Source organism: Priapulus caudatus, unplaced genomic scaffold (assembly GCF_000485595.1).
Source record: "Priapulus caudatus unplaced genomic scaffold, Priapulus_caudatus-5.0.1 Scaffold151, whole genome shotgun sequence".
Lineage (NCBI taxonomy): Eukaryota > Metazoa > Priapulida > Priapulimorpha > Priapulimorphida > Priapulidae > Priapulus > Priapulus caudatus.
The window spans coordinates 393,341-400,931 of record NW_014577212.1 but is presented as its reverse complement, the minus strand read 5'-3'; positions in this window follow the sequence as shown (position 1 = coordinate 400,931).

Sequence of the window (7,591 nt, the reverse complement as noted above, 5' to 3'; positions counted from 1 at the left end):
AAAAAAAATTTTTTTTATGTTTTAAAACCAACGACTACAGTTTGATTACAACGACGGTGGCGCCACTCAATGCGCACGATCTGATAAGTTGCGCAAAACCACTTTCCAGCCAAGGGCTACAGACCGAGGGTGTTTCTTATTTATTATTTTAAAGGCAAAAGGTTTGTAATATCTTTTAAACGACATATAGTTTCAGTTATAATATGGATACATTTGCCCTAAAATGAAATAACGCTACGAAATTTGAACGGCGCCATGACACCCGCGACCGTGCTGCCACCCTGAAAAAGTTGCGTATTTGCATTTATATTTTGCAGGTAAATGACCGAGGGCTAATCACAAAAGTGCAATTATATTTATACCTAAATGCTATTTAACCGAACGATGATGTGTAAATAATTAATTAAGTATCTGGTGACAAATACATGTGGGTATAGACGATTTGTTATACAGTAAGTACAGTTGTATGCAGTAAAATCCTAGAGGCTACTGTCCCTTTAAGTACATGGCGGAAGGCGGCGCACTGCATCTTGGGTAACCACAACGTTGCTTTCCGCCTCCCATGTGAGCCCCGTCAAAGCCGCCAGTGGGGCGTTGCTATAGATACCATAGACGGGACCAACGTTCGTTACCTCTGCACGTTTTTAAGACAGTTACATCGGAGTGTACAGTCTGATAGTTGGAGCATGGAGCGAGTCGAGTCGCCGGAGGCATGCTGTTCGAAAAATGACGTCACGATTACGACCGGTAGGGGTCTCCAGATCTCGAAATGTGTTACCATCGCGCAAGCAATGCTAGAGATCGCGAGAATTTCATGATTTAATTCGTGATTTTGCGTGACACAGCTCTGTTGCGAAGTGAGACATGATATTTCTACAACAAGTGAACACTGTACTTCAATTAGCAGCAAAGATGGAGTCGTAAGGTTGAGTATTTCTGTTGTAATCGTGTGTAATCAAGCGAGCGTCGAGCGAATTCCTGGCGCACGCTTTCTTACCTGCTATATATTTATGTGTCAGTGTACGCGCAATGGGCGTATCAACTGTAAACACACGCCGCCGTTCAAGTGCCTGTGGCTCTAGACTAGTAGTAGTAGTAGTAGTAGTAGTAGTACTACTAGTACCACTAGTAGTAATAGTAGTACTATATAGCCCTGCGGCAGCTATACGCGTGGTATAGTACTAGAGCTACGTCTACGAGTACCACTACTAGTACTAGTAGTAGTAGTACTACTAGTACTAAGTACTAGTACTACTACTTGTACTACTAGTAGTAGTACTAGTACTACTACTACTATTACTACTACTACTAGTAGTAGTACTACTAGTAGCTAGTACGGTTACTAGTACTACTAGTACTACTACTGGTAATACTAATAGTCTATACACTACAGCAGAGTTCTGCCCACGGTGGGCTGCGGTGGGCGGGTGTGCCCGGCACTTAAATATTAAACGATAAACGAGTCGGTTATCTCCGCCCGGCACAAATTTAAAAAAAAAAGAATCGTAGACTAAAATACACTGTAGTGTAGTTTGTGTCCATTTGTTTGGAACTGAAGCAGTCTGACAGGATCTGTGACTGGCAGTAGTCTGGCTATCATGTTTAATAGTACTAGTAGCAAATATTTGTCTACACAAATTGTACTGTTTTCTCTTTTCTATGTATATCCAAGCTGTTGATAAATGATAATCTCAGATATTGCACTTTGTCTTCTAAAACCCCTGTTTTCCTTTTTTTTACCTAAAAAAACAACAAATTTGTCAGTCTGATATATGGGCTTTTTATTGCTCAGAATGCAGGAAATTGAGTTTCAGACAATTCGTCTGTTTTGACGCATGTGTCGGCACGTAAATTTTAATTTATGTCCACTTTCTCCGTACTCCGTGATACGAAACGGTAATGGGCCCAATCCTAGTTTAGCAGCTCAAATTAGTTTAGTACATACGCGAACTATATATACCAGGGTCCCAAACTAGGATTGTGCTGTAATTTTCGCTTACTCGGAGTCAATTTTTTAAACGATCATTTCATAAATAAATTAGCAAAAATTTATAAATTAAGACAAATTATATGTCACCTGTCAGCATACACATTACTAATTACTCCAGCAAAAAATTACAAGCTTGTGTTGTTATAGGCCTACGAAATAAAAAAGTTCATGAACAGCAAGCATGTACATGCTATCTTGATATTCATGCGAATGGAATTTTCAAACAGGCCCACAAAACAAGTGCCATAGTTACGTTATTTGATGTGAGCCAAAACAAGTCATTAAACAGGCATGATAGTGAGTGTTGCTCATTCATCAACTATATATATATGACTGTTAGCTATATTAATATTATTAATTAAAGAGTCTACAATTAAATTTTCATCCGAATCGGTATGTTCCCGTGCCTGGGCATAATCTATGACCTAACTAGCTATATAATTATGGAGTTAAGACATCATTTACTAATTGGTTCTATGGTATTATGCTAAGCATACCTCTTTTGAGGGCTTTATAGACGTGAATGTTCACAGCCAGGATTTTAGCCTCGAGACAATTCAATGGCCTAGATCGCAACCTTTAAAGCCAAACACGAAAGTTCTAACCTTTGAACCACCGTGGCTATACTAGATTTGACCCCTGCTATTTGTGTTTTATAAAATGAAGTTGGTATATATATATAGCAGTGTTTCCCCTGGCCCAAAAGGTCAACGAGGCGGTAAATTTTTTTTTTGTGGTTGCACAATCGGAGAAGCGAGCAATGCAAGCACCGAAGGTGATTGCCATGCTAGGAGGGTCCGGGGGCATGCTCCCCCAGGAAAATTTTTAAAAAAAGATGCAATTTGGTGCATTCTAAGCTATTCTGAACACATTATATGAGACTTGAATCACCTTTTCAAGTTGTCAAAAGGAACAAACAAGCTTCTGGGAAAGGTTTTACTTTCGTTTTTCTCCTCCCCAGTCCTCAGTACCCCCATGCATAGATCAATGCTGCCGCATATCCGCAAAGTTACAAGTGCCTAGAATCTTGAAGTATATACAGTTTACATTGCTTCTAGATATCTAACCGAATAAAAATAGTCGACTTTCTACGTAAAGAAAAGTGCCGAATTCAGTTAACAGCTTTGATTACGTGCGTGTCAGGTGTCACTGGTCGTGCCCTCACTCCCCACGATAACCCATGCGACATATGAACTCATTGTTTGTTATGCGGTCATAAAACCACTGGGCTACACTACAGGCCGCAATTGATTTCTTAGACTGTCACGAGGTTTTGTTCGTGTGGCGAATCATGCGTTGAGGGAGTTCATGCCCTCGGCTCTAGATGTTTTGGATATCCCATCTACGTTCAGGAACGGAGCATATTAGAATGCGCTCCCGTTTACAAGTCTGTCTAAACTGCCGTTGCGATAACCGTAGTATTTCAGCGTAATATGAGGGGAAAACGTGCCGGTCAGGAGGACCGGCAGTTTCGTAGAGATGGTGGCCGAAGCAAAAACTTGGTGGCCTCGGGCCGCCAGGTCGGCACTAATTTCGAACGCTGTCAATAAAGTGTAGTTTATTGATGGAAGAACAGTGATTTTTGTCAGCGAGGCGGTGTTTTTGGATAAATTTCTGCGTGGCGGCTGAGATTTGAACGAGGCGACCGCCTCGCTCTTGTCAATGCAGGGGAAACACTGTATAGATAACTTTATATAGACACCACAACTAGGATTTAAGCTTTTTGTCTTTTGCATTTCAGTTCAATGCAGAAAACCAGGAAAGTCGACGAAAAATGTCAACATCTGTCACCGTTAACAACAGAGGCATGATGCCAGGTAGGAAGGTTGTCGACCCAAAAGTCATCATTCACGTACACCGAGACAGGGAGGAAGCGAGATCAACCGGTATGCCTCAGCATTCCAACTCAATAGTTCATTTTATTTTCTGACAACGGATGTCTGGATGTGCAGATATACATAGAAAAAATGTTTCATCAGGTTAAGATCAATGATATTGACAGGGATTTGCAACGTTTTCTGTGGCGTGACATGGATAAGCACAGACTGCCTGTCTACAGATTGACTGGAGTAACGTTCGAATTGAAACCGTCTCCATTCAGCAGCATGCAGACAGTCCATGATCACGTGAAATCCCAAGAGAAGGAGTTTCTTGACGCGTCGAATGAGCTCCTGGAAAATATGTATGTTGATGATGTCATCTCTGGAGCTAGTAACGTTACAAGTGCCAAGCAATTGGCGTTGGATATGAAGTCTATGATGAAGTCGGGAGGATTCCCGCTACGAAAGTTTGCATCTAACAAGCGTGGTGCTCTCGATCTTTAAAAGAGGGAGGATTTAGCTGCATGTCACGAGAAAACGTTTGTCGAAAAAGAATACGCAATAAAAATCTTAGGGGTAAAGTACATACCCTATGAGGACGTTTTGATGTTCCCGTTCTATGAGAAAATGGAAAATGTGAAACATGAAACTAGACGAACAGTGTTAAAGCAGCTGCACAGGGTGTACGATCCCATGGGAGTACTTTCGCCATTTGTATTGCAGGCAAAACAGATATTTCAGAAGGCTTGGTTAACAACAGGAAGTTGGGACGGCGCTCTACCAGAAGATTTAGCAGCGGCTTGGTTAGCTTGGAAGGCAGATGTGGAAAAACTGAGTCAAATAAAGCTCCGAGGACATTTGGTACCAAAAAACTTGAAGGCTCCAAAATTCTCGCTGCATGCTTTTGGTGATGCGTGTGAGGCATCGTATGGAGCGGTGGTCTACTTGCTTGTTACGGACCCCGAAGTCAAAGAGAACCACGTCACGATATTATGCTCAAAGACTAGGGTGTTCCCTATTGCCAAGCAAAGGACACTGCCAGAACTAGAGTTGATGGCTGCTATGATTACAGCAAGATTAGTAGAATACGTGAAGACTCAGTTGAAGCTGCCACTTGTGTCAACATACTGTTGGACAGACTCAAAGGTCGTATTGCACTGGATTAGTCAGCCTGCTTATAAATGGCAGGTATTTGTAGGGAATAGAGTGACTACAATACAATCACTAGTAGAGCCAGGAAATGGAGGTTTGTACCAGGAAGGTTAAACCCAGCAGACGTTTGTTCTCGTGGCTGTAATGCTTCAGCTTTGGCAAACAATAAACATTGGTGGCAAGGTCCAGAGTTTCTGAAAGGGGACGAAGCGGAATGGCCTAAACAAATAGAGCTTGGTACAAAGACGTCGTATGATGAAGCTAACAGAAAGCTTAGACGGATCCTTGTTTGCAACGTGAAATCAGAAACAGACCATGATGACCCGCTAACAGCATATATGGGGAAATTTGAGTCATACTCAAAGTTCTTGAGCGTCTTTACAATGACAAGAGGATGGTTGAAACGGCATAGACACAAAGGCTTCCCGAACGAGGGGAGTGATGATGCTCTTCTGAATTTGACAGAGTATCAGAATGAAGAGATGTTCTGGATAAACCGAGTTCAGCAGAAGGCATTTCCTGAAGAAATGTGACTATTCGAAGCTGGAAAACCACTTTCAAAGACTAGCAGATTGTTGCCGTTGTCGCCCGTGTGGGATGAAAGTAAGCGTGTAATTCGTGTTGGTGGTAGGCTATGTCGATCGTTGCTTTCTGATGAGGCACGGCGGCCAATCATATTGCCGAATCACGATGTATTAGTCGAAAGGATAGTTTTGCATTATCATAAATTGCATAGTCACACTGGAATCGCACAAACGTTGGCTAACCTGAGATGTAAATTTTGGCTGCTAAAAGGTCGGTTAGAAGTAAGGAGGATATTAAACAAGTGTATGAAATGTCGAGAGCCAACCATTATGAAGCAGAAAATGGGCTCATTACCAGCAGAGAGAGTAACAGAGGCGCCACCGTTTTTGTATGTGGGAACTGACTTTGAGGGTCCACTTTACGTAAAGACATCGAGAGGCGATGACACAAAGAAAGTCTACATTGTAATATTTACTTGTATGACAACAAGAGCTGTACATCTTGAGCTGGTTGAGAACATGTCAGCCGGGGAGTTCTTACAGGCGTTTGAAAGGATGACAAACAGGCGATCAAAATGTGGTGTCCTGTACTCAGATAATGCGAAGTCATTCAAAAAGGCAGCTAATGTGCTGGAGTTATTGTACAAAGCCAAGAAGGACAAGCAAAAGATCCAGGATTGCTTGCGGCATAATGGAACAGAGTGGAAGTTCATTACAGAAAAGGCTCCATGGCAAGGAGGTTTCTATGAACGGCTTATACGAAACATTAAGATTCCACTACGAAAGATCCTGGGAAAAGCACAATTGACGTTTAATGAGCTAGTGACTGTTTTAACTGACGTGGAGGCTCAGTTAAATTCAAGACCATTGACGATGGTATCCGCTGATAAGGAAGACCCGTTGCCATTAACGCCAGGTCACCTGCTGATTAGACGAAACTTGCAAGTTATGCCAGATCTTGATGCAAGAACAAGGGATTCCAGTATTGGGAAAAGATGGCAATTTCGTCAGCGTATCAGCAAGTTATTCTGGAACAGATCGCAAAAGGAGTATTTATCGGAGTTGAATGTACGTAAAAAATGGTTTGAAGGTTGTGATAACGCCAAGATTGGGGATATAGTTCTAATAGCGGAGGACAATACGAGGAAACAAGAGTGGATTCTGGGTAAGATTGAGGAAATTTATCCAGGTCGTGATTGACTCGTACGGTCAATGGCAGTCAAAACGCCGAGAGGAGTAATACCGCGGCCAATAGCACGTTTGCGGCTATTAGAAAGTTCTGAGGACACTTAATAAATGTACGTTTGAATAGTTGAAAATTTATATCGTTTGAGAGACCATAGTTGAGTTGTTTAATAATTTTCAAGAGGGGAGGATGTTGCGAAGTGTTACTTGTTTGAGTTATGTTTGGCCTCGCTAGGTGCCGTTAGGTTTTCCCTAGGGTTTAGGTGTCGGAAACCCCGAATGAGGGGTTTGTGTAGAACGCACACTTAGCGTGGTGCGCGCAGACTGGCCAGTCGTGCTAAGGTATCGTGCCTATAATATTTTATTATGTAACGTGCATATAGGCCTAATTATGTAAATTGTTGTATGATTGAAATGTAGTATGGCATTTGTTTTGTGCTCGACAATGATTTTGTTAATAAGTATCAATAATAATCAGTTCTGACAGTTATCGTTATACTGTATTTACATTAGTTCCCTTTCATTTGTTTCAGCATGTCGCTTACATATTCTAGTGAAATAAAACTTCATTCAGGAAACGAATTCTTCTTTAAGAAACATTAAAACATTGGTAGTAAATACATTTCGTGTTTATTCAGCATTGCTTTTTTATTGAAAATGCTCCAAGCGTCTGTGGTCCGCCTTGTCTCTCGTCACTTTACCTTGTGTTGTAATCACGCTAGGCTGCCAGCCTAAAAAAGCTGTGTGGCTCTCTCTGATACCGATTTCTGCAGTTGACAACACCGCAGGAGAGCGGCGTTGTGATGGATTTGCTTAATAGGTGAATAAAATGAGCAGAGAACAGTGCGTTGCTCAATGCACTTGTACCATGCCTGAACTGGTTTCTGGAACCGTCATGGCCGGCGGCGTTGCATTGTGGG